This window comes from Pygocentrus nattereri, chromosome 9 (genome assembly GCF_015220715.1).
Source record: "Pygocentrus nattereri isolate fPygNat1 chromosome 9, fPygNat1.pri, whole genome shotgun sequence".
NCBI lineage: Eukaryota > Metazoa > Chordata > Actinopteri > Characiformes > Serrasalmidae > Pygocentrus > Pygocentrus nattereri.
Window position 1 is genome coordinate 36353044 of NC_051219.1, and position 24515 is coordinate 36377558.

The 24515-nt window shown below is 39.9% G+C and overlaps 1 long non-coding RNA gene across 1 annotated transcript; it reads right to left on the bottom strand.

Annotated features, from left to right (window-relative positions):
- Window positions 1-1937: 1937 nt before the first annotated feature.
- On the bottom strand, window positions 1938-22737 carry LOC119264028. The gene is made up of 5 exons (XR_005130728.1): window positions 22633-22737; window positions 16395-16619; window positions 15328-15451; window positions 11262-11313; window positions 1938-2946 (listed from the first exon to the last, which is right to left on the bottom strand). It is a non-coding gene; the product is annotated as an uncharacterized LOC119264028 (long non-coding RNA).
- Between the last annotated feature and the right edge of the window lie 1778 nt (window positions 22738-24515).

Consider the following 24515-nt stretch of genomic DNA (forward strand, 5'->3'; position numbering starts at 1 on the left):
AATTCATAATTTGGAAGATGTGATGACATTTGGAGGAAAGTTCGACAAAACACATGGATTTTGGAACAATATAGACAACATATATAAACAACTTTAAAGAACACCATACATTTTTCCCCATAGGAAAACAAAGGCTGAGTTTTGGAGTTCCTAAACTTCAGAGGCTTTTACTGTGTTTCACAGAGAAACTGGGAAGAAAGAAGGAAAAGGAAGGAAACACGTTATGATTTCCTTGACGCACAAGGAACTTCTTTGGCCTAAGACGTGCTTCTCTTTTATTTTTTCAGATTCTTAAAATACTTGTTTACATTGCTTTGCCCTCTAATGACCTCATGTAAGTGTAAAGAAGGCATTTCTTTTATTTATGAAAGTGTTCCGTCGGCTGCTGCATCCCGCGAATTGGAAATAAATAGAACAGCATGAATCCATTCAGATTTCCCATGTACGTCTAATCACTTTGTCTTCTGCCAACTAATGTGTAAATATCAGTAAGATGTACTGGGTGTTATAATAAGCCAATTTCATGGTTCCTCTGGTTCTACAGAAATGACCTCACCTATGGTAAAGGGCTTCTTAAACAAATGAAGTGCTAAATGCTCTAAAAGTGGAGCAATTTAGTCAGCTTTGACACTAATTTGAATTTGAGCTTCCTTGTTTCAAGCACAGACACATCAAATGATTTCACCATCAAAAGCCCCTCTGACTCACACGGCTTCTATTCATACTTGCACAACCTGCTGCTGCAAAGGAAAGCAACACAAACACTGAGGAAAATCTGAGGAAATTCCACTTTTACTGCTTACATGAGTGACTGTAAACAATGTTCACAGTTCACATGACATAAGAGAAAATACCCAGTAGTGCCAGTGTCCTTTTTTCAGGTTTAGAAATACTAAAGTTATTGAGGAAAAGAAGAAAATACGGTGCGCTTTTGAATTTCACTTCATTTTATTAGGTGTTACAGAATCACGAAACTGACTATATCACTTGAACAAGGATTTCACCAGAAGTCTCTGAGCTGTGTCTCAGCCGGGGGGCTTTTCTCCCCCTGTGATTCAGTAAAGGAGTGCCCTTAATGTAATCACACGCACAGAAAGCAGCACTAGATGGCAGCCACTTTGTTACAGCCTAAGCCGAATCAGTCGACAGCCTGTGAAACTAATGCATGCGTTCAGCACCGGCTCTGCAGTACAGCCGTGCTGTCGCTGTCAAATCTGCCATAATAAACTAAATCAACTGCCATTCACTGCCACAGGTGACTGAGGCCTTACTAGTTCATGGTCTAAGAGCCAGAGCTAGCACCATGCCTCAGCTGACTTCAAAGGAGAGAACAAATCATTCAGTACTTACAACTGGTGTACACACAGTTTAACACAACAACAGATCATATAAGCTAAAGCAAACAACCAAATCAATCAGGGAACACCCCTCTTTTATTTTATTTATTCCAGCCCAAATAGCCTTTCAACCACAGATGTTTCTGTCCATCCTACCACTGTGAGGTGACAACTCAGTGCTATGAGTCTGAAAGAATGTGTAGCTGTCAAGACTGCAAAACAGAGAAAATGAAAAATCAAACCAAACAAAGAAGCAGAACAATGGACTGACCACCCCCGAGTCCATTCCTCAACACATCACTGAATGTGTTTGTGGTAACTGATGCTAAACCAACTTCTAAGACTGAACTTTAGGGAAAAAAAAATATCGGCAGATTTCTTTGAAAAACTGAGGGCAAGAGAGCTGTAAGAAAGGTGAAGGGTAGACACACTACATACTGAGAAAACGATGTTATATTTAGTTGTTGAGGCTTCCAGTAAATGCTTGAAACTGGAAATGAAATAAATGAAGGGTGGTCTCTGATTTCTGTAGAGCACTGTACATGACAGAGTACAGGAATCGCCAGAACAACAAAGGAACTGAGAAACACATGAAGCGTGTCCAGTCAGAAAAGCTTTAATGCAGAGGATTCATGAAATGAATTCACTGTTATGTACAGTAGAGGCATCAGTGAGACACTGATCTGAAGCTGCACCAATTTCAGTTACAATCAATTATAACTCAGTTGATTTTACTTGATTGTAATGATAATACTTTGCTTCTCACACTAATAATACACAAGGGTCTCTGTGGTGCATTGAGATAGATATTAGTAGAGGGTATTCAAATGCTTGTATAAAAAAGGGGTCGTTCAATACTATGTTATAGATTAGAGCTTCCCGAGTGACAAACGTGGCCCGTGAGGCATGACAGAAATTGATCTTACTCCTAGCCCCCTCATCCAATAAAAGAGAACATATTTTAATACATAAAATATATACGATATACGATATGTAGCCAGATACAAATACTATACTGTACATGCACAAGGTACTGTACAAAATGAATTATGGTCAGATTTGAGATTTCATGATTCATCATATAAATTCCCCAAAGAATCATAACTGATTCTATTCTATGACTAAAGTCAGAAGCAAGCCGTGCCGAATGAAGGGAGGGCTGATGGAAGAGGCTGGAGCTTTCCGCTGACTGTGTGGGGGATCTCTGCGCTGGATGGATGGGCCTCGTATGGTGACGAGTTTCTGCGGCAGTATACTTGCTGATTGCTTCGTTCTCACTCCTCACAACAACCAGCTAAGACACTGCCAGAGAAACACTCACAGCAGCCAGCTTCCCTCACTGCTCCTCTCCCTCCTCCTCTCTCTCCTCTTCCTCCGCTGTATCCTCCTTTCGCTTGCCCAAAGAGAGTCTTCTCTCGAGGACTCATTTTGCATATTCATGTCCTACTTCTTGGAAGCTCCTGCGTCAGAAAGCTCAAGATTTTTCCTCTGTGAGCTGCCCCTCCGAAAGTCCACTCATCTTTCACTGGAAGCTGCTGACACAAATGCTAAGTTTTCCCTTTATTTGATTCTGCTTCCACATTCTTGATGATGGTGAAGAGCGCTCGTCCTGCGAAAAGGGAAAAAAACTCATAAAACAGTTTGTGGCAACTCTGGGAAGTTTTTGGATGATTATTAGGGATGATTTTTAGGACAATTTAGGGAACTGTGAAACCTACAGGTTAAAATACACTACACAAATAAACATCTGTGACTAATTACCAATGACATGACTTTCCCAGTAAATCATGAGGCTGTGTGTGAGGTCACTGCTCAGTTACTTCCTTCAGCTGTATACGACACATTTTATTAGTATCACAACAATGCATAGTTGTGCTGTACTACATAGTAATTATGTAGCAATGACAATAGTTATAATAGTAACAATCATAAAATAGATATTGATAGACATGCTATATGATAAAAACTATACAGAATAAAAAATAATAATAAAGGAAAAACCAATATAGAAAAAACCTGAAGCATCCAATTTCATACAGCTGAGCTAACGAGAGAGAGAGAGAGAAAGAGAGAGAGAATGAGAGTGAAAGAAAAAAAGGGCATGAGAGACAGAGAGAGAGAAAAGATAGACAGCAAGAGGAAGAGAGGAGAGAAAAGAGACAACTGAGAGAGATATAGATAAGACATGGAGAGAGAGAAATTCTGAGAAAGACAGAAATAAAGAGGGAGGGAAATTAAGAAAAAGAGAGACAGAGAAGAACAGAAAATGTAAGAGAGAAATAAAGAAAAGATGAAGAAAAAGAAACTGCTGCCAAGACACAAGAAAACGAGGAGAGAAAAAAAGACAAACAAAAAAGAGATGTATAGATTAGAGAGTGAGACAGATGGAGGAATTGTGAGAGTGAAAGAAAGAAATGTTGAGAGAGAGAAAGAGCAAAGATGGAGAAAAACAGACAGGAGACAAAATTTAGATAGAAAAGTTATAGAGATATAAGAGAGAGAGACAGAGAGACAAATTGTGAGAGCGAAAGAGAAATAAAGAGAGAAACAAAGGAAAAGAGGGAGAGAGAGAGAGAGAGAAAGAGAGAGAGAAAGGAGAATAAGAGAGCAAAAGAAAAAACGCATGAGATAGAAGGATAGAAACAAACAAACAAAGAAAAAGATGCAAATGAAAGAGATATAAATAAGACAGAGAAGTTGTGAGGGACTGAGAGAAAAGAGAAATAAAGGGAGAGAAATAAAAAAGCGAGAAAGAGAGAGGGAGAGAGAGAGAGAGAGGGAGAAACAGGGGAGAGAGAGAAAGAAAGAGAGGGAGAGAGGGAGAGGGGGGAGAGAGAGAAAGAGAAAGAGAGGGAGAGAGAGAGAGAGAGAGAGAGAGAGAGAGAGAAAGAAAAGGAGGGAGAGAGCAAGAGGGAGAGAGAGAGAGAGAGAGAGAGAGACACTGCCACACCTCAGGGGAGCTGAGAGCACCTTTGTGCTGTGTAAGCTGTGGACTATGATCATCCACAAACAAACCGTGACTCACTTGTTTGCAAATAAAGGCTTATTGAAGAGGTTCAGCCTATATTTGCCTTTAAGAAGGTATTAGTATAAGCATGTGAGTGTGTTTGCGTGCTGTGTGTGTCTGTGCGTGTAGGTGTTTGTGAGAGAGACAGCTTGTATGAGTATGTCATAGGAGTGTGAGAGGAGTAGGCCGGCCTGTGATTAGCTCCGTGCTCGCGGAGGCAGTGTTTCAGGCTTTATCGGCCGGTATTCCCCACAGCTGGGTTATTTTAGGCAGCCTGCCTCTCTCCTTGCGGCCCTGGCAAAGAGACGGGCCTCACAGCTGATAGGAGTGCGCCCTCGGATGGAGTGGGAGAGAGCGAGTGAGTAGGAGAGAAGAAAGGAAAAGAAAGAGAGACAGAGAGAGAGAGAGAAAGAGAGAGAACGAGAGGAGGTGCTGCCAAAGACACAACATGGCCCAGCGTTATGATAAAGCAGAGCTCAGTGTGACTTAGCCCCCACAGTCATAGTCACAAGCTTCTAAATCCCACACTGAGAAGGCGAGGGGCCATATTGCACGAGCCCGGCCTCCGGTCTGCTGTTACAAATGCCGACATTTCAATCGGAGGCTTACTTACATACTCCAGAATGGCTTTCATTGTGAAACAGAAATGCTCAAAGCAATCAAAAATATACATTCTCTCCGGCTTCTAATGTAATTAATTAGCTAAGACTAAGTTGGCTTCTTCAACAGTGGAGCTACAAACTCTAATGCCACTAACTAGCAATAGAAGCTTATGACCATAAGCAGTGTCAAGCTGAGTCTCAAAAAAATTTCAAATAGACCAGCTTATGTGTTTTCTGACAATGTATGACATGCTGTTGTCATTTAAAATGGGCTAAAGGGGGAAACTGTGTGTTAATATAGCTAGAAAGTAATCTTAGCTTTCAGCCACCACTTTGCATCGTACCTATTAAGAGGGAAGGGAACCATATAGCACAAGCCTTGCCTCCGACCTACTGGTACAGACACTGACATCTGTAAGCAGCTTACTTATACAAGCTCCTGAAAGACTTACATTGTGAACCAATTCATTTGCAAGCAACCTTATTGCCTATCATAAAAGCCTGCGGCCTATAATTCTTCAGTCTTTGTGAGTTCATATTTTATTGGCTTTCAAACAAGCCATACTGACATACATAGCATCTACAGCACATACACAGATCTGGATAACGAAGCTAGCAACTAGTACTGTAAGTATAAAAAATAGATAGAAAGAGATGAAACCTGCAGACCTATACTGGAAGCCAGTACACAGCACTCCACCACCAATCAGGCTCCTATTAACTCATACAGCTAATGATTCCTCAGTCTTTGAATGATCAATTGAATGATATAAACAGTGAGAAAAAGGCAGGCTGCACTTTGTTTGAGCTCCGTGTCTGAGGAGGCGTACCTCGCTGGACAGTCTGGCACCATCCATGTGCTTTTATGACAGCTGCTGATACAACATTCCAGGGGGCTGATGCGTTATCTGTGCCTGAGCAAACACACCTGTAATTAGGAGGCTATTTCAGTCGCGGTTCTGCCCTGTGTGCCGCCTCATTCGAGTATCGTTTTAGCCAGGGGTTGAGGGATTTACTTAAACTGGGCGAGGCGTCCTGATTCTTGGCTTGATGGAGCAGTTTAACGTGACAGTTCTGTGAAAAATCACCAAAAGCTGAAGCAACGAGGCTCATGTAGTATATAAGTAACCAAAGCTTGTGCAAATCAGTTAGCACTGAGCAAACCGCATACCTAAATCATAACACCCTTGCGTCAAGTTGTTACGTAACCTTGGATAGAATGTTACCTGACATTGATATACTGTCAGCTATAAAGTCTGATTTGTAGCTGAACTGTCCTTCGCAATGCAATGTCCAGTAATGTTCTAACAATTAGCTTAATTACAGTTACAGGCATAAGAGAGATCAGAGTGCTCTACATGGGAAATTTATTTCCCTCATTGTTTAAGATTTTTGTTTCACAAACTAAAATAAAATATCAGTCTTTCATCCACCTTGTAACAATGACACGCTCTGCTGCTCATCCTGACGTTAAGTTCCTTTTTCTGGATTTCATTGCCAGGTAGACAACCAGTTGGTCCAGCAGTGCCACGTGTGGGCTCCTGCATCATTTGACACTACTGTCACCTCTGTACACACAGTTAAAGGCAGAGATGTTTTGACTAAAAAAAACATGTGAGAGAACATGACACTTCTTAAATCACATCTGCACCACCGGCTGCTTCTGTTAAACTCCTGAAAAGCCTGACGTACAGCTGTATGCACCACTAAAGAAAACATTTAACATATGGGAAAAGAACAAAACAAAAAATATTGAATGCACTGTTTTTTGTATGTTAAATTCAGCAAATAAAGAAGTGCATTCCTATTTTCATAGAACATAAATATGTAATTAGACCAGGAGATCCAAAACTTTTGCACACGACTGTAGTTCTCAGCTATCGAACATGTCAAACCTCATGTCTCCTTAGAGATATTCAGTTATTATTACAGCACATATGTCTGTCAGCAATTACTTGGGAAACAATACAAAGTGGCTGTGTTATTCTTAAATTTTCAGAGTGAGGAACAGATTTCTGGAGCTGTCAGCAGCTTCTGGGCCATTTAAAGGGTGCTGCTGTGTTTTCTATCACTATATAAAAGAAGCGTGATGCTGAGTGAGTGTATGCACACATTCAGAATGGGATTCATTTCACTAAGGGCCCGTTATTCATTAGATTCATCAAAGTAATGATTAAAGTGTGAAGTATTGTTCAAAATTGTATTTTGCGACATAGAAAATGTAAAAAAATTAAAATCCACAAATGTTCAGCTTTGCTGGACTACATTTAATCATTCAATTATATACAAGCGTGAGATGCTAAATGTGCAATTTGTAATATCAGTGTAAATTTAGGCATCCAGTCACCAGTTTAGGCTTTAAAACAAGCCTATTTATTGGCTCACAGATGCTGATAAGCTGACTCCTATGGTTGGCACCATAGATGTATTGAACTTAGCTATCCAGCTCTAGATGTTGTTGAAGTATAGTGCGCTAAAAGGTAGAAATAGCTGCTTTTTGGTTCAAGACTAAGGGGTTAAAGCGTTAAAGGTGCATTACTGGGTAGTTTTCCAGAGCCTGAGTTGACTCATGTAAGTAAAGTGCTCTTGAATGGTATAATAGCACACTAAAATACATCATCCTCATAAACACACATACTCACAAACATATCGTGCCCATAAAACACTCTTTCCCTGCATGATGACTCATAGGTGGAACCAAATGCTGAATGTAAACAGGATCTGTCACTTTTTATCTAAAGTCCAGTTCCTCAGCAGAAAGGCAAAGAATGCCAGTCACAGTTTCGCCATGAGCTAATAAAACTCCACAGTACTGCAACTCAGAAACCACCCTGTATGTATTTATTTTCCAGTTATTAATTTCACAGGAGATATTTCCCAGGAGATTTGATATAAGGATATAAGGAACTTGCATAAGGAAGAGGAAAACAAAACTGGAGTTCAAAAACGTCTTAAACGATTTAGAGAAATTGGTATTCTTAACAACCAAGCAAAACCTGACAGACCAACAAAAAATCATCAGATAAACAATAGTAAAAGCTGTCATCTTTGACAAAGGAAATCAAGCTATGAGGAAGTGTAGCTGTCAAGAAGCCCTCACGGAAAAACAGAAAACCTGAAAACAAAAGAAAGAAGCTGCTAGTGTTCCTAGAACAACTGGCCCTCTACCAAGAAAATGCAACCAACTTCTAAGACTGAATTTTGGAGGTGTGGAAAAATATCCCTGCAGATTTCTTTCAAAAACTGAAAGCAAGTCTCCTGAAAAGAATGAAGGCTGCAATTAAGGTAAGGAGTAGACACACTAAATACTGACACATGCGATATTTAGTTGTTGAGGCTTCTGTGCAATTTTCTGTCCTGGTGCTGTACTTAATATATATATATATGAAGGAAGGTCTCTGACACACAGCACTATTAGCCTTCACTAAGGCATGAGTGTACAGACACACACTCACACTTGTACACACACACACACCTCGTGATGCTGTTTCTGCTGCTCTCGCTAAATTGCAGTGTGCTGTGTCCCTGCGTGTGTCTCGTGAGGGAGACTGGCCACATGACGGCAGGAATTCCTCACTGCTTTGGGCCTGATGTAATCCCTAATACAGGCTTTCAGGAAGTAGAGAGGGAAAACACGCGACTGCCAGCTGGCACACCCTGCTGTGTGTGTGTGCATGTCCTCACACCTCTGACACACTTCAGCCCCAGGGCAGGCAGGTGCCACATTCACTCAGACTCAGATTCATATCGGTTTTCGCAATAATAAATAGATATAGAAAATATTTAGAGTGCTGGGGCGTTGTCCCTCTTCCCCTTGAACTTGTTCACCTTCGGGGGTGCAAGAGTGACAATATATTGACCGTATGTAAGGATCTAGTGTCTGAACGTTGAAAATAAAACCCCTCAGGAGAAAACCCCTTTACATTAAGCTGTGCTGCTGTTTTTCCATACATGCTGTGAGCATGCTATGTCCTTTGCTTCCCATTTCCTAGAAGAAGTTGATTCTTAGAAATATAGCGATAAACATCTTATTTCGTGTTCTCACAGTTGTATGCAAAACTTTGGGTGCCTCTGCTCAAATGACATTTTGTTGATTTTAAATGTGAAATAAGTACATTGTTTTATACATGAGAAAAAAGAAAACATGAAGTGAAGCCTGTGCAAAAGCTGGGGTGAAAGTCAAAATAAAATACTGTTAGTTTTGTTTTATAGATTAACAGAGCAAAAATGTGATGTTTAATTTTGTTTAATATTTAAGAGGACGTGTTAACTTATTTTCACTTAAAAAAATCAGCAATACATATAATTTGACTTTGAATGGGGCTGTTTAAACTTATACACTTGTATATACAGCACTGTGCAAAAATGATAGGCAGCCATGAAAATAATCTAAAACTATTTGTCTGTTTATCAATAAATGTGTTTCTGCCAGTAAACATCAGTATTAGCCTTCTTTAGAAAAAGCAATCTGTTACAAAGTAATGGCTTTTCTTGAACTGTAACAGGGGTTTGAAATAAAAAACCGCACTTTCTGTGCTCGCACTGCACTGGTCATTGTCACAAAGGCCCCCAGTCAGCTGCTGTAGATAGCACATGCACCATATCACCAGCATGGACAATCTACAGAGCAAACATATGCTTTCATTTCACTGTGCTCCGTTAGTTTTGTTCTTTGTAAAGGCCTGTATCTTTGTTTTTTCTGTTTATAACATTTACGTAGTTTATGTCACTTTTACATGATCATTTTCCAACCTCTCTTTATTCCTTGTCACTCTCTTTATGACTGATATATGTAAAAAACCTCTGTTCTGATTGGCGGCTCTGTACTTGGCCTCATTCAAAACACTGGGCTGGAACACTCCTTATAACTTTAGCGTGGACGGGCAGAGCTAAACTGCTGATGGCTAAATAGGTGGATATATCTAATTAAGTTTTTTTTGTGACATCACAAAAAGAGTTAATTGAATTTTATGGGTTATTTTCCATCAATGGGAACGTGTGTGTGTACATAACCCATATGCTACACTAAACTCTTTCATTTTTAAAAAGTAGGATCCTTGATATGGAGTCCAGTTTTTCAGGATATCGGCCCATAAAGGCACATGAGTAGCGCAAGTAATTATTCTTTTTTTTTAATTCAGTAATTGAGCACTTCAGTAGTAAAGTCAGTAACTGTAATGGGATTCCAAAATTTAAAGTGTAGTACATTAACAGTCATGTCACTTTAACACGTTACTTTGTACTGCATTACCCTCAACACTGGTAAAAACTCAAAATAGCATTAAAATAAATAAATAAATAGATTTAAAGATTTATTTTCTTATTAATGTTGGTTAGATGAACACAGTTAGACTTCTCATTGCACTCCAGCCAGTCCATGTATTTGATAAAGTCCACCTGATTTTATTTATTGATGGTTTGATTATATAAATATAAGTATCTGATGGTAACTGTAAACACTGTACTTCCTCAGAGGACAGAAATGGTGAAGATAACATACTGACAGATCATTTTTTGTTTATTTGTATTTGTTCTAATGTGTTTTTTAACAAAGAAATGTACACTGTGCAGATAAATGACTGTCCAGATAAATGGACATTGGACATTATATATCTTATAAGAAGCCTAAGTACCGTAGTTATATATCACTGCTGTACCTCACATCTTCAAAATGTTAACAGGAGAAAAAAAAAACTTTCTTCAGATAAAATTAAAGTTAATGGAACCAGATTTTCCTCAAGGCCTTTCCGAGCTTTTCTACTTTCTATTCATTATGCAATTTCAGCACGTTGTAAAGGGCAGATATGACACTGCGATCTGGTTTAACAGGTTTGAGGACTGCACTTCCGACATCTTTTCCAATCTAACAATGACGAAAGCATGACAAAAATGTGAAGAATGTCGTTTCTTTCCTGACAATAAAACAGTAGTGCCTCATTATATAAAATCATAATAATAAGATGCTTTCTCTTCTGCTCAAACACAGTAACGTGGGACTGATTGAGATTTAAGAGTCTGAGCATTTGACGACATTTCTCTGCTTGTTTTAATGAACTGCAAACGAGCTTCAACTGATATAAAAGTAAAATTTCGTTATGGCCGGTGTGAACTGTGACTCTGAGGGTTAACATCAGCTGCCACACCACACAAGGCCCATGAATAAGACTGGAAAGATTTAGAAGGAATGTAGCAGTAATTAGCTATGAGCTGTTGTGTATGCAATACAGCAGTAAGGCGGTCAGACTGAGTAAGAGATAGAAGGATAGAGAGAAGAGAGACAGGCTGAAGGGTAAGTGAGTGTGATAGGATACTCACCTCAGCGTCTGCGCTGATCTTCTACTCCTGACAAGGACATCTGCTGAAGCCACTGTGGAGGAAGAGTATAGCTGTGATAGTGCCCTTCTCTCTCTCTCTCTCTCCCTCTTTCACTCTGTCCATTGTACAGCAGCATTCTGACATTCCCCAGACTTAATCATCTTAAAGGGAAAGTGCTGTGGCTAGTCACCTGACAAAAGTTTCATATTAGTTCTTGTTTGCTTTTAAGTGTTTAAGTTTCTTGTTTTGATATCTAAGTATATTTATATAACAAAAACAGTCGTAATTCATTTTTCCATCCATTTTCTAACCTCTCTTTATTATATATATTTATCACACACAATATAATGTACTTAACCACCATGCCATGATGCTTCTTAACAAGAACCTTTCCCACCTCCCTTTACTGTAGTCACGGCAAATATGCACTTTACTTTGTTGCAATATACATATTTTATAAATATGTTTATACATGCACATACATTTATATTTACTGCTCAATTTTTTTAGCTGTACATACTGTATATATGTATGTCAGCAATTGATTGTAGCTTGCAGTTTGTTTATTTACAGTGTATTTCTTTTCTATATTTATTTTAATGGATTTAATTTTATATTGACATTCCAAGAGAAAATCCTTGTACACTTGCTACTTGGTGAACATTCATATTCTGATTTAGAATTAAGGCTGTTTTCGTTACTGTACCTTTAAAACTGTTATATGTAAATGTGCTCTGTTCTGATTGGGTGCTCTCCTTATTATATCAGTGTTAATGGGCCAGGCTGAACTGCTGTTGGCTGAATAGGCAGATATGCAAAAGTTTGGGCAGCCTGGTCACATGATATTTTGGAAGTCATTGTAAAATGGTATATTTTGTATTTTATTCTTCTTTTCTTACAGCATGTTAAACTCTGTAAATATAAAGAAACAATATATAGAAATTGTGCACTAGAATTAGCAGTAAAGTGCCATATTTAAACCTGTTCTCCCTTGCTTCTCAGTTTCCGCATACAGACTGTATGGACTGGTGAGTAAATGGCACATTTTAGAACTTTTGCAATGTTTACATATGACCTCAAAACCTCTTATTTAAAAAAGAACAGAGAAGATCTAAAGAGAGAAGAGAAGAAGAAAGAATATTTCATTATGTAGGCCCTTTAATGTTTAAGTTTCCTGATTTTTTTTAACACTTGCACACATGTTGTTACTGTAAATAGGAAGAAAAGGGTCACTCTTGAGTTACAGGCTGAAAACTAAATTCAGATTACAGAGGGAATTTAAGCTGGAAAAACAGCTTAGAATACAATTTTCTAGCACTACAATACGGAGCCTCTCCAAAATGAAAGGATCAAACAAAAATGTTAAAACAGGGGTGCACAAACCTGGTCCTGGACATCTAGCATGCTAGAGAGTTCAGATCCAACACACCTAATATTCAAAAGCCCCTGAAAGCCTTCATAACCTGGATCAGATGTGTTACATTAGAGTTGCAGCTAAACTCTGCAGGGTGCTAGATCTCCCAGACTAGGATTAAGCCTCCTGCTATAAAACACTCCTTCATAAAAGCAGTGTTTATTCTCTGAGCCTGGGCTGCATACAACAAAACCAAGTTCCCTACAAAACACTACAGGGAACATCACTGCAACATCACTTGTGGGGCAGTCATGGGCTGGGGGTTAGGGAACCGGCCCTGTGACCGGAAGGTTGCTGGTTCAATCCCCAGTGCCAACAGCGCATGATTGAGGTGTTCTTAAGCAAGACACCTAACCCCCCCAATTACTCCCAGGGTTGCTCACTGTGTGTGTATTCACTAGTGTGTATGTGGTGTTTCACTTTGCGGATGGGTTAAATGTGGAGGTAGAATTTCCCTGTTTGTGGGATTAAAAAAGTATCACTTAACACTCTTATCCTAACAGATAAGCTGATATTCAAGGGTCTATTTTTGGACAATATAGACCAGGAGTGTCAAACTTAACCATTAAAAACTCGGTCAATAAACAGTGTTTTTATTTTATTTTTACTTAACATTTTGCATTGAGCCCAACTGGCCGTTGTTTGTTCAAAACATGCCAAAGCTATGGAAAAAATAGGTACTGAATACTTGAACAATTCTAAAATAGTTTTAAATAATGTTTTATATAAAATAATAATTTATATCAAATCAGCTGCAGAGAACTGTTAAACCTCTTTGTCCCCAATGTACAGTAGTTTTTAAAAATCCCTCATTCACTTGAATAAGACACCTGGTGATTTATTTTTTTTTTAATTGGTATTTTTTTTCCTGGTGCTGTTCCATAGATCGTCGTTGGGGAGGGGGTGGGGAGCACGCATTATGTTGCAGTACATGCTGGGAACTCTGGTGCAGTTCATGGTGAAATGGGCTACAATTAGTCGAAAGTGAAAATAATTTTGCGGGCAGAATAGGATTGTTCCACGGGCCTGACTCGGCCCACAGAACATGCATTTGACACACGGGATACTACTACTGAATTAATGGTATAAATTTTTTTACACATTTTTATAATGCTTTCAAATGAAATCAAACTCTTTCATTTCAATTTCATTTTCAACTTCATTGTTTCTCATGATACACTCTCAGAAAAAAAGGTATGACACTGTCACTGGGGCAGTACCCCTCTTGTCACTATGGTGGTACCCTCAGGGGTACATCCCAGTACCTTTAGTCAGGGTATATAATTGCAAATCCATTGAAATGATATTTTCAAAGTTGTACTGACTCCACACACCCTGTCTCGTCTCCAAGCTTTTTACTTTAATGTTCTGATTTAAAACATTTGGTTATGAAAAGGTACAAATATCTACTTTTCCACTAAGAAAAATTCATGTAAGGGGCACTACTGGACCTTAAAACCACTGTTGTACCTTTGAGGGTACACTTACATTTGTTTGTACCTTGATGAATGATTCATGTACCTGCATAGTACGTTTATTTCTAACAGTGTATGGGTCCCTAAATGTGACAAAGCTTTCTTGAATCTGAGCGCTGATGACACCGCTGGATAAGAATAGTTAGTAGCAAAAAGGGCCTGAAAAAAGAAGGGAAAAAATAAATAAATAAAAGAGAAAGAAAGCTGGAAGGTTGACACTCTTATACTTCAAATGACTGCCAAGTGAGGACCTTGCTATAGTTAAAAAAAAGAGCGCGAGAAGCCTGTAAGGAGCTATCTAGGGAGACAAAGTGCAAACACTGCATTCCTAAACAATATCAGTTTACTCAAGAGACTGTTGATCAATGCAAGCTCTATTTGTAGAACTGGAGAGCATTAATAATTGAAACGCCCCACCTTTCAGCCAGAGCAGTACGTTACTACAAGTCTGCAAACTGCTCCTGGCAACAACAGTGGCTTAAAAACTTGAGCATAAAACTGCTAAAAAATGCAGATCATCATTTCATTGCCACTTTCTATTGTTTGTTTTGCATGATTTAAAAATACCTTCTACTCTTCACATTGTGAACATGAGCAGATTAATAGAAATGGTTTAAAATAATAAAAAAGCAATAAAATGAATGCTAAATTAATGTTAAAGCCCTACAAATTTACCATTTTGGATATCCAGAGTTTTGGTACAGTAGTGCCTATATGCTGATGTACACTACCATTCAATGGTAGTTTATAATGTAGTGTATAGTAATAATACTTTTAATAAACTACTTATCAACAATTCTATATATTTAGATCTTTTATTTAGAATTCTGAGATACAGAAATGACAACAATGACATGTAATCTACTGTAATTATCTATTTAAATAAATATTTTGCCAAGTTGTAATCACTGAGACTTGAGCTCTACTTATTAATTTTATTATAACTTAATTCTCAGGACTGTACAGCCTTTCTTAGTCATTATATGTGTGCAGTCATCATTCCGGATACATCTAAAATTTCTTCATTTAAATTCACAGCTTCCCAATGTCCTACTGATGATTTATTATGGCTAGCATATTACAATCATTTTATACACTTATCTGCAATCAGATTGATTCCTAATTTTTAAGCAGTAGACATATATTAAAAGTGTACTTATTGTATAGGTCAACTTACCTACTATGCCCGTGGTTTCTGTCGTCAGAGCAGGCTGAGCCTTCTTTGTGTGTTCTAATGACGATCTGAACTGTGGGTGAAGTTGAGGGGCTTTCCAGTGAAGGGAAGTCCTCCGGTAAACAAGCTGTTGAATTAAAAAGACAAACCACATTCCATGATCACAGCAAGCTCCACTAGCCCATCAGATTCTTTACGACTGAGCGATGGTGATGGAGGGATTGATTTTCTCTGTTCCTCTAGTCAGCACTATTTGTTCGAGAAAGGGGACGTGGGTGGCAAAGGTGACAGCGGGTGTAGAATCACACCCCAGTGAACATGCCAATAACCTCTTGCACTTAGGTGCTGGGCCCAGTGTAAACAAACACTGAGGTTTAATGAAGAAAAACGCTCAGAAAACAACCTCAGACATTATCCTGACTCCTACGATTACAACCGTTTCCCTGCAAAGGCCTGTATGTGGGTCCACACTTCAGTTCCATACTCTTATAACTGCATAACTCATATGTTAGTTTATAGTAGTAACTAAGTAACTCATAGTAGGAAAGAAAAGGTCCTAAGATTAATAACTGAATAATAAAGCATGCTATTTAAACCCATTAACCACTTGAAAAATGATTAGTGGTGTTATTAAACTTTAAAATATAACAATAAAGCCTAAGTATGAAGAGAAAGGGAATAATAAAGAGAGTAATGTTTCTAAATGATTTGATAGCTACGATTAACATATATAAACATGTACCTTATATAGTTCTTAGATGCTGGACCCCACCTAAATTCCTAACTCTTTTAAGTACTTAATGTACATATTACTTTAACATTAGCCCCCTGAATCATTCATAACAGTTACTACTGTGCTGGAAGTAATGACTGTATGCTAAGAGTTTATAGGGCTGACTACATTAAGGTTTGGAACACTTTAAGCAGAGCCCACTATATAAATCAAAGCATGGCCTTAGTAGCTTTAATATGAGCGATTCAGAAGATGGAGAGAGAGAGAGAGAGAGATGAAGATAGAGTCTCAAAGGTAATTACACCTGCAAAACCACACTCAAGTCAAAGTCGCTTACCTCGTCTGAGGGCTGTAAGGCCGTCAGTTTGGTCAGCGCAGATATACAGAGATACCTGTGTTTGTCCAGTATTCCCAGAAAGCAGAAGGTTTGAGCTGTTGTTGTCCTCTTGCCGGGTCAGCGCTGAGTGAAATGCACACAGCAGCTGCTGTTGACCACAAGCCAGAGCTCCCTTCAGACAAGCCGGTACAAGTCAAGGCATGTTCCTGTTCAACAGAGCGCCCTCTGCCTCAGTGTGGAGGAGAAAGAGAGAGAGAGAGAGAGAGAGAGAGAGAGAGAGGGAGGAGGGAACTCAGCATCAGAGGTTACGGGACAAACGAGAGGTTTCTATTCTGTGCTACTTTACAAGTTAGTACAGCAAACATGTTCAATGACTAATAACTGCTTTCTATTAGCTGTTCAACCAATTTCTATTTTATTATATTCTTATTATATTCTATTTTTAAAATTAGATATTTTATAATTGGGGTATATGTCGCTGTTGTCAGAACAAAACCTTTTATCTCCAAAATGATAAGTTTACAGGAGAAGGAAAGAACCAACTTTACTTTTAATGGAACCAGACCTTTTTCTAAGTCATTCTGTGTAATTTCTATTAGTTCTTTCCTCATGAAATTTACATACAATGTAAAGAGTAATGGGTAATTTCACATTATGTCAAAAACTGAAAAACGGCAAAAATGGAGATACAAGGCTTTCGTCCGACAACAGCGATATTTTAGTTCATATAAATAATGAGAGTATTAATATATAGTTGTATGCCAAAGTTTGAAAGCACCTGGTCACATAACCTTGTTGACCTTTTTAAGTAAAAATAAGTTAACACATCCTCACACACTTAAAAATGGCCATGTTCTGCAAGTGCTGATGCTCAGTTTCTCTTTACTTGCTGAGTTGAACATAAAAAAAGTATATATATATATATATATATATATATATATATATATATATATATATACACACACACACACACACACACACACATATATATATATACAATATAAAATGTGCTATAATTTTTGCACAGGCCACATTTGATGTTTTTTCCTAATATGTTAAAATAAATAGACAATAATTGGTAATAAAAAACGTAGTACAGTTGTGCAAAAGTCGTGCAGTTAAAACATTATATGTAATTGAAATATACACAATAGCAATTATTTGCTTAGTTTCAATCTAGAATAGTAAATCACTGCAGTCGGAACAAAACCTAGAATCTCCAAAATTGTAACTTTACAGGAGAAGCAAAAAACACACATTACTTTTAATGTTAGTCAATGGAACCAGATGTCTTTTCAAGTTATCTTGGTCCATTTCTTTTAATCCATTAATAATTACATTTACACACAATGTAAAGGGCAACAGGCAGTGATATTTTAATGCTGGACAGTTTAACATTAATTGGCATTCAAGTTAGTTGTACAAGCTTGAGAATGTAAGCAGTCAACTTCATTAAAGAGCTTACCTTGCACCCCCTGCTGGTTGGCCTCATAAACATAATGTGAGATTCAAAAAAATCTTCACATTAAAATAGTGATGCAGTGGATTTGCTCCTCACTGATTCAAATGAGTACATCATTTCCACATATAAAACATGAAATACGTTACATTAAAACAATCTTACCTTTAAGCTGAAATATGTCTGGCAACACTTGTAATATACGTGTGCTGGTGTAATATACGTATAAATGATGCACACATTGGAATCAAGTAAGTTCAGTCTAGTGTATTTCTTTCCCCAGTGTACAGTTGCAGTTTTTGTAGACTTTTTAATTAAGAATTGTCAAGAGCTATTGTGTCGCTATTTTATGCCTATTTTTTATCACTATTTTTAGATTTCTGAATTGAGATCAAAATGTAAAACTATGGTTATATTACTGTGAAAAAAATGACTTTTTAAAACCATGTTAGAAAATTTTAAAAGAGATTTAAAGGACATCTTACTGTTCCTTTATTCTGTGAAATTTGTCACAAATCATTCCCATCACTGGATTTGATTATTGATATTGACTGTTCTTCTGTAATAGAGACTTTAGAGACTTACAGTATTGCTGGGTTTTGAGTGCAGCACCCTGGAGAAAGTTCATCACTAGGAAGAGATACAGTGCAGCAGCACATCTCAGCGCTCTCTCTCTCTCTCTCTCTCTCTCTCTCTCTCTCTCTGTCTCTCTCTTGCTCACCCCCCCCCCCTCTCTCTCTGCAGTCTGAGCTACTGTACAATGCTGAAGTGAGGGACTGCACTGCATCCAAGTACTCTCATACTGATGACCTTATCAATAAACTGAGCAAAGTCACAAAAGCAAGCATTTCCCATTTTCCACTGCCACACGCCGTTCTGCACCTTGACATTTCTCGCCGCGCTGCAATTTCGCTTCGGCCCTTCGGCCTTTTGCTCTTTCTGTTTGTGAAAATTATGCATTTCGGTGTCACCCCCTCTATCATTACCTTCAGTCATTACCTGCATGTGGACTAATGGAGCGGTACCAACGCAGATGGGCCTGCGTGTGAGTGAAATGGGGACATTCAGGAGGTCTGTCTCTGCTGGAGTGTGTCCCACTGCAGATAGCCCACTGCACATGTGGCTGAGTGAACCACAGGATGCAGTGGCCATTAATGCGAATGATGGCAGGTGAGCGGCCTACTCTCTGCTGCATTGGAGCTCCATTTTTCTTGAGTCATCAGATCTCATAACACACAGCCTCAATGCTCCACTGCTTCACTTCAGCTGATGTGTGGGGGAATGATACAACCGCATTAACCCCTTAAACTCTAATAAATAAAGGCTTCTTTGTGGACGGAGCTGAAGATATTTTTTGAAGATATCTAATTGCAATTTTTGGAACAATAATCACAATATAAATTCCAAATATTTTCATCCAGGCCTGTTTTTTTGGACCAAGTAGACTAGAATAACCAGTTTTTTCTTGCTTGAGGCTTTAATGTTCATTCACCATATAATATATAACATTCACCAGACTGCTAAATAGCTGCTTGTGTTGTCACGTACACAGCACATGGGTATTTGGTTGCTTCTGATTTTTGATTGGTCTGATTTATGTACACACACCATGGTATTACGTTAGGTTTCCCCACATAACACTTAAGCCAATATTGGTACTAATGTGGGATGTAATTAACACGATAGCTGTTGCAATTTGAGAAAACTGCACATTTTAAATTTGTGATGTCAATGTAAAAATAATTATCCTTTAGCTCTACTTTTAAGCAATGCCTTAGAAGAACCACTGCTGGTTCCCTAATCAAACTTTCAGTTAGAGATAGTCCATCCATCCATCCATTTTCTAAGCCGCTTCTGCCTCAGGGTCACGGGGGGTGCTGAAGCCTATCCCAGCAGTCATTGGGCGGAAGGCAGGATACACCCTGGACAGGTTGCCAGTCCATCACAGGGCAGTTAGAGATAGTCATTACATCAAAAATACAAGATCATGATACCTGAAGAAAATTTCCACAATATGTAATATTAAATTACATAGGTTAAATAATTAGGTTAAATAATTACAGTGAAAAATGAGCACAATTATTTTTATTAATATTTCACATGCAGCGCAGCACTAAGCACAGTTAAACTGACCTAATTATGATCTCTTTGTAATGAAACATGCAGTTGTTACCCACAATATGCACAGCTCAAGTGTATTGTGGTGTAATTTATCAGGATAGTGATAACTATTGTCATATTGCCTACCATTGCTTTAGTGGATTGAAGAACCATTAAACTGTTAGAAAATTAGATATGTGAGTGTGAAAACCCTTTTTTAAGGTCTAAAGTACCACCAAATAACGTAAAGGCTCTACCAATTTTCCTTAGAACCGCATGTCCAAGCCAAAAACCACTTTAATTTTGAGACGGTAACAGGGGTTGCTTGCTTTAATAATATTTTTTTTTTAATTAAATGAATTACTGAATAGTAATCATGAAATTTAAGGGGTTAACTTTAGCGATAGTTCATTATGAAACTAGTGCAGATCCTTGATGTGTACTTTGTGTATATCACTTAGCCAAGACTAATTGCCACCTGCATAAATTTCGACTTCATCATAAACCATAAAGTGGGTGAACGGTCTTTGCCGGCTGTTTTTTATCAATGAGGAAAGATGTCAGTAGGGGACATGCGAGGAATCCTTACTACAGCAAGTTCAAAGCTTGCTGCATTGATTACATCATCGGATCTGGAGCACTGGTATGGGACAATGCACCATTGGGGGGGGGGGGGGGGGCAAGAGGGGTAATCAGGCTAATCTCAGTACACGCTCTCTCTCTTTGGAGTCCCATGCACAGACAGAGGGCATACATACTCTCTCTGAGCTGCCAAACTCAGCAGCAGTGCCATGCAGGAGCAGCAGAAACCTCTCTCTCTCTCTCTCTCTCTCACACACACACACACACACACACACACACTCTCTCTCTCTCTAGCTCACTCACCCACTCCTGCTCTCCTCAGTGCTCCACGTGACTGCACTGCTGCTGCCTGTGTGTGCTACTGCTACAGCAGCCATGCTAGCCCAGCACTGCAGGAGCTGTGCTGCAGGACACTGCAGGAGAGCCTCTCTCGCCCTCTCTCTCTCTTTCTCTCTTTCTGTATCTGCTCACATGGGAGAGATAAGAAAAAAAAGTGCTGTAGTCTTTTTTGTGTCTGGAAAAAAATTACACTCTGCACAGTGCAAACATGCTCACATTGCACTGTACTGGGCAGCTGCTCTCTGGAGATGTAGAAAGAGAGAGCAAGATTAAGAGAGAGAGAGAGCAGAGAACGATGGGACGAAGAGGAGGAGGAGGAGAAGGAGGAGGGGGAGGGTGCAGAAAACGTCAGGTGAGTGCGGCACTTTGCTTTTTGGCTGTGCAGCAGAAGCAGCAAACCACCCCCCCACCATACACCTCCCTACATATACACCCCCCCCCCCAACCCCCCCAACCTTCTTCAGTGAGGAGCTGGAGAAAAGCTGCAGTTTCTGCTAATGATGTCAGGCTGTGAATCTGACATTGATGTATGGACCCTCACATCCATCCTGTATATACATCTAAATCCTGCTCTGTAGCCCGTGAAGCTGAGGATGGAACTCATCATCAAAGTGCTCACTGCTGCTAGCATACATGTACAAGTGCGCACTCGGATGGAGAGCAGTTTGAATATAGTTAACCTACAGGCGAAGACCCTGGACAAAACTGGAAATAACTCCCTGAAAGAAGGCCGGACAGGTTGCATACGTTTTGCCATGCTTTACACAGATAAGAGAACAAGGTAAGATAAAATCCTGCAGCATGGACAGCGTTAGGAGTCTATAGATCTATAGATAACCCACAATACTACCACCCCCTCCCCCCCAACCCCCTGCACCACCACCACCACCATTCTCTTGCCTTCTGTGCACACTTCTTAGCCAGGTGATGGCAGGACAGTTAGCACCAAGGCTAAAGTGACTGATTACAGAATAAAAGGAAGGCTGTGCTAAGTTAGTCACATTGTCTTAGCACCAGGTCCCCATCACAGGCATGCACATACTCTCTGAGGGGGCTCATGTGCACCTGGTCTGCTCAAACTTAACGTCAAAATCTTCTGCCTGAGCTGCATTGGATGCTTCTCTGTTCCTGACACTGCTAGCTGTCCGCGTTCACTTCTGCAGTGTGAACGCTCTGTTCCCGGCTATAGGCCGCCCTCGAAACTTGTCTCCACTTTCACTTCTGCTGCAAACTCATTAACTCCTTCCCTCCTGGCGCACGCATACAATACACATGCCTGCATACACACAGACAATATAACATACAGAGAAAGAGAAAGACCATGACTACTTCAGGACAGTAAAACTGCGACTTAGCGAAGTGCTGAGTAAGATGGACCAGGATGTATTATTTATGCCAGCAGGCACGAATCCTCTGTCCTAATTCTCTCTCCCACGTCCGGCCTCCCTCAGAGCTCGGAGCGGCTGCTGACCGCTCCGCCTCTGCTATTTAAAAACCTTGCCATGTGTTAAAAAGCACACTCAGGCCGGACCGGCTGGTGCAAAGCCTACGACTGCAGAACTGCACTCATCATTCTAGGTCGACACAGTCAGGGCTCCTTTAAGAGCCATCCCAAGCCTGGGCCAGGTGGGAGAATTATTCTTCAATCGGAATAAACGCCACAGCCCACGTCGGTTAAAGCTGAGCTTTAAGAGAATTGGGCATTGAAAAAGTTGTGCCCTCTGCCCTGGAGAGGAAGATAAAGTTCCGTATACTCACCCAGCCTCCTCTTCTGCTCTCGGGATGCGCAGCATCTGGTGGTGTGCCTTCACTTGAGCCGTAAAGTTGACTGCAGCATTTGCCTTACTGAACGGAATGACATTGTTCGCACTCTCTCTCTCTCTCTCCCTTCTCTCTCTCTCCCTTTTTCTCTGTCTCATTCCCCTGTCTCCCTCTATCTCTCTCTCTCCCTCCCTCTCTCTCTCTGCCTTGCTCTCTCTCCCCCTCCTCCTCCATGCGCTCCAAACTGCACAGCTCAGCAGTGTTTCCCCCCTCTGCCGCAGCAGCTCCTGCATGAGCGAGTGTGCTGTGACTTTTAAAGGGGAACGCAACCTCAAGGGTCAGTGTGGACCTCAGCTACCCCCCACCCCCCACCCACTCCACTCCCACCTCCCTTTACCTCCTGCATCAGCTGGTCAAGATGCTCCTTGAAGCAGTGGGATGAGAGGGAGTGAGGGGGAGGGGGTTTGTCCAAAACCACTTCCTTTCCCTAAGTCTTCCAGATAAAAGGGTGACCCTTTTCAAGACATCCGTCACCGCAGCTGACACTGGCCTAAATCTGTATGATGACACTATGTTTACAGCCGAGTAAAAGTCAGTGAACACTGGCCGCACAGAATTTGGAATAGTGCAAGAATACAAACCAAGCCTTCGTTTTATTATCCCCCTTCTCTAGAGTCATTCTGCGGGACGTAGGACAGCAGTAATGCATCCATTGTAACAAGGAAGGAAAGAAAAAAGAAGCGTGGAAACACGAAACCACATTTTACCAGCATCTTAAGAAACTGGATCTGGGGGTGTTCGAGGTGTATCAGTGCTTCCATTGCAGCCAGCGGGGTCAACTGTCTGTGCGTGGGACAGATACATTACCAGTGGCACGCAACATAATATCTGACAGAGGAAGACCACAAAGCATTTTGACAATCAAGATGATTGTAGTGCACCTTGTGTTCCATTCCTAAAAGACACCGCGCCACACCACTGAAATCCTGGCATTAACTCTTTTGTACTTTGTGTACAGAGTGTATGGAGAGGTCCGGCCTTCTCGGTGGACAGTAAATCAATCTCAACTGCACATCAGCAGAGCTGGAGCTGCATTCCTGCGGCTGAACGACTGCTGTTCCTCGTTCTCTGCAGTATAACGCAAAACTACACCGCTGCTCCTACTGCTCCATGCAATAGACCCACTGCTCCTGCTTCCTCTCACCTTAGACCTGCTGGGTCCTACACTTGTACAAATGAAATGAAACAAATATAGGCTGTTCAAAAGCTTGGATTAGTGGATCGCTGACTGAAAGTTTGGAATCACCCTTTTAATAATGTGAAGCCAATTTGGCTGCAGACAACTGGATAAAATTAGTCTATTATGGTGGTGGTGCTGCACAACTTCACAGCATTAAAATTATTTGTAGTCAATAAAAATTGAGAAATTGTAGTGTCCTGAACAATGAACAGTGCTGTATAAATGATTAAAAGTGACTGAGAAAGCGCTATAACATTAACAATTGTGTTCAAATAAATGTCCAGAATGAATTGTATTTCATAATTAAAGCACATTCAATTTGATTGGGATTTGTTTGCTGTGCCTTTATTGTGTAGAACTACTGAATAAAAGCAGCAGAACATTCAAGGTTGTGTGTTTTCACATTCAGCATGTGCGACACACTCCTTCTCATGGTCTGTGACTTAAGTAGAACATGACTATATTTTGTGTTTCCCTCACTATTTGGTGCCCAACAGTCAGTAATGTTATTTTGTGTTTTCCTATTAACACTTTTTGGATGTCTTATTAGGATAATGGAGAATGATATTTGTGTCAAACATGTTACAATACGGTTCACAATTCTCCTTTGAAAACCGAGACTGTCTGAATTCAGTAATAA